This window comes from Opisthocomus hoazin, chromosome 14 (assembly GCF_030867145.1).
Source record: "Opisthocomus hoazin isolate bOpiHoa1 chromosome 14, bOpiHoa1.hap1, whole genome shotgun sequence".
Taxonomy (NCBI): Eukaryota; Metazoa; Chordata; class Aves; order Opisthocomiformes; family Opisthocomidae; genus Opisthocomus; species Opisthocomus hoazin.
In genome coordinates this window covers 24,173,172-24,177,078 of record NC_134427.1, presented here as the reverse complement: position 1 = coordinate 24,177,078, position 3,907 = coordinate 24,173,172, and positions in this window count along the sequence as shown.

Here is a 3,907-nt window from a genome sequence, read left to right as displayed (position 1 = left end):
AACGCTCCCCGCCGGCGGCGACGGCGGTCCCTGCCCGCGGGGTGCTCACTACCGCGCGGCCAGGACCTGCCGTCATGGCGGCCCGGGTGGGGGGGCCGGGTGGGGTGAGGACGGCGGCCGGCGCCCCCTGCCGGGCGGATGCCGCGCAGCGCTGCGGGCGGAGGCACTGCCGCGCGTGCGGGTGTGCGCCCGTGGGCGGGCACACGGCTGCGGGTGCTGGTGTGGGGGTGTACAGGCGGACGTGTGTGCGGGGGGGGGGGGTGCGCCGGGGGGGGGTGTACAGGCGGACGTGTGTGCGGGGGGGGGGGGTGCGCCGGGGGGGGGGGGGTGCGCCGGGGGGGGGTGTACAGGCGGACGTGTGTGCGGGGGGGGGGGGGGGTGCGCCGGGGGGGGGTGTACAGGCGGACGCGTGTGCCGGGGTGGGGGTGGGGGTGCGTGCACACCCCCCCATGCACACATATGTACGTGCACATGTGTACGGGCAGATGCATACTCAGCACCCACCGGGCGAAGGCGGGAGCCAGCGGGTGCCACGTGCCATCCTGTGTCACCCCAGGGTGGGCACACAAGGCCCTGGCACCCATGGAACTTGTCTTCTCATAGGTGGGCAGGGGCAGGAAGCTGTCGGACGCAGGCAGGGGGGCAGATTTGCTACCTGCACAGAGCTTCCAGAGCAACCCTGGGGGGCTCGGGGGTGCAGTCCTCCCCCAGCCCCGCAGGGCACACGGCTGTCGAGGAGTCTTGTCCCAGGGGTGGGCGCACGGCGCATGCTGGTCTCCAGCGGTCCCAGTGCAGGGTGGGCTCTCCTGGGGTTGCCAGTGGCTATCAGTGCTCGTACTGTGGTGGAGCACAGCCCCCAGCCCTGTGGGGCACAGCAGCCATGAGTGCTGTGCCGGGGTCCCTGAAGGGAGGCATCCCGGGGCTGGGGTCACCCAGGGTGGGGGGCAAAGCTGGGCTCTGCTGGGGCTCAGCCACAGAGAGGTGAATAAGCTGGGGGCACTGGGATTGGGAGACACCGCGACTGGGGTGCGTGGCAGGTCCCTGGGCTGAGGGCAGCAGGGAGTGGCACGGGGATGGGGGATCCCAGGATGGAGAACTCCCAAAGCTGATGGGGTGGTGGTGCTTGTGGGGGCCCATGGCTGGGGACGTCGGGGTACCTGGAGGGGTCCCAGGGCTGGAGACACTGTGGGGACAGAGAGAAATGCGGGGTCCTAGGGCACTGGGCCGGGGGCCCTGCACCCTCCACCTGGCACTGCCCTGGCAGCTGCTGCACTGATGCAGGCGTGGTACCGGGGTCAGTGGCTCTTTCCCTGAACCTTTGGCAGTGCCTGCCCTGCCACCAGTGTAGAGGAGATCACGCTGCTGGGGCAGCCCCTCGGTGCCTGGGGGTAGCTGGGCAAGGGGGTCCAGCTCAACAGGCACAAGAGCCCACTGGCATGGTGCATATGAGTACGCAGGGCTGGGACAGACAAATCCCAGTGCCCATCTTCCGCCGGGTGCCCAGCAGGTCCAAGGGGTGCCTGCAGCAGGCCAGGGTGCGGGTCCATGACAGGGGCAGCACGGGACACTGGCGTCCACTGGTGCCCAGGGCTGGGAGCATACGAAGCTCCCATTCCTTTCATCATCGCTTGCCTGGATGAGTCAACACCACACACGTCGTGATTGACAAGGGAAAACCTTCCCCCTGGGGTCAGATCTGTCAGCTTCCAGAAAAGCAGAAGGTGTTCCCCTCCCGATAGCCTCCTGGCTGGAGGTGGCCAGGATACAGACAATTTGGGACAAGGGGCAGGAGAGGAGCCTGGGGCTCTGCAGCTTCTCGGTCTGCCAGGATGGAGGACTATGGTGGCTTAACTGTGGCTGGACACCAGGTGCCCACCAAGCTGCTCTATCACTCCCCTCCTCAGCTGGACAGGGGGAGAGAAAATATAAACAAAGCCTCGTGGGTTGAGATAAGGACAGGGAGACATCACTCACCAATTACTGTCACAGGCAAAACAGACTCAACATGGGGAAAAATCAATTTAATTTATTAACTATCAAATCAGGGTAGGGTAATGAGAAACAAAATAAAATCTTAAGAACACCTTCCCCTCACCCCTTACTTCTTCCCAGGCTCAACTTCACTCCTGATTTTCTCTACCTCCTCCCCTCAGGTGGCACATGGGGACAGGGAATGGGGGCTGCGGTCGGTTCATCACACAATGTCTCTGCCGCTCCTTCCTCCTCACTGGGAGGACTCCTCACACTCTTCTCCTGCTCCAGTGTGGGGTCCCTCCCACGGGAGACAGTTCTCCACGAGTTTCTCCAGCATGAGTCCTTCCTATGGGCTGCAGTTCTTCACAAACTGCTCCAGCATGGGTCCCCCATGGGGTCACGAGTCCTGCCAGCAAACCTGCTCCGGCATGGGCTCCTTTCTCCACAGGTCCTACCAGGAGGCTGCTCCAGCGCGGGCTTCCCACGGGGTCACAGCCTCCTCCGGACAGCCCCCCTACTCTGGGGTCCTCCCCAGGATGCAGGTGGGGATCTGCTCCCCTCCCCATAGGCCCCCACGGCTGCAGGGACAGCCTGCCCTACCATGGTCTGCCCCAGGGCTGAAGGGAAAACTCTGCTCCAGCGCCTGGAGCACCTCCTCCCCCTCCTTCTTCACTGACCTTGGTGTCTGCAGAGTTGTTTCTCTTCTCTCACTTTCTCCGCTGCTGTTTTCACAGCAGGTTTTTTTCCCCTTCTTAACTATGTTATCCCAGAGGTGCTGCCACCATCACTGGTGGGCTCAGCCTTAGCCAGCCGCAGATCCACCTTGGAGCCGGCTGGCATTGGCTCTGATAGACACAGGGAAAGCTTCTGGCAGCTTCTCACAGCAGACAGCCCTGCAGCCCCCCCACTAGCAAAATCTTGCCACGCAAACCCAGTACAGAGAGAAACTTTAGGGCTGGTAGGTAGGAGAAGGATGGGGGCTGTTATCACCCTGTCCCACAGCAAACACCCACAGGACAAAAGAAGTGCTGAAACATGCCCATGGAGCTTGGACCAGCAATAACAGATGGGGCTGGAGGTTAAACAAGAGATGAGAACCCAGCAAGAGCCATGAGCTGAGGAAGCAGAGGCTGTGGCAGTATCCAGTTGGCAGGTGGCAGTGCCACCAAGCACTGGGGACAGGGACCATGGTTGCCACTCATGCCTCGCTGCTCTCAGAAGGGGGACTTTGCCCCAGCTTTGTAAACACAGGGCACCACACTCAGGGACAGGCAGGTCTGCCAGCAGACACCTTCCCAAAATAACTCTGGCAGCCAAATGCCTTGGCCACAGTGACAAACATCCTGGAGAGACCCAGCTCGTTAGGCCCCCCCAGCCCCCCAGGAGCTTCCCCATATGAAGGGATGTGGGGCATCTTTTGTGCCTCAGCTGCAGCTGCCTGCAGCCACATCTGGTCCCCCTTCCCCAGGGCAGGTCTGTGCTCTAGGGGAGCCTCTTCTTCCAGCTCTGGCTTGAGCTAGGTGGGGTTTACCCTCTGCACACAGCAGGGAGTAGCACCCACCCCTCCACACACTGCAAGCGCAATGGTGGCTGCATGGTGACACAATCTAACACAGCCTGTCCCGGGGGGCTCCTGCTGCACCCCAGGAATCGACCAATAACAGGTCAAGATGGTCTTTAGCAAAATCCATCAATTTATTTATTTACACAGTCAGCAATAAATAGAGGAAAGCCAGGCAGCAGGGGTGCTGAGAGCGGGACTGACCCCTCTAGGAATGGGGACAGGCTAGGACCCCAGCAGAGCCTCAGCTGCATGGGACAGCAAGGGTGTGAGAAGGCAGAGGGACACCACGACAGGGATCTGACCCCTGGGATAGGGTGAGACCTGAGTCCTGCCAGAGGGCAAGACAAGGGTAGCAGAGGAAGCAGCAGG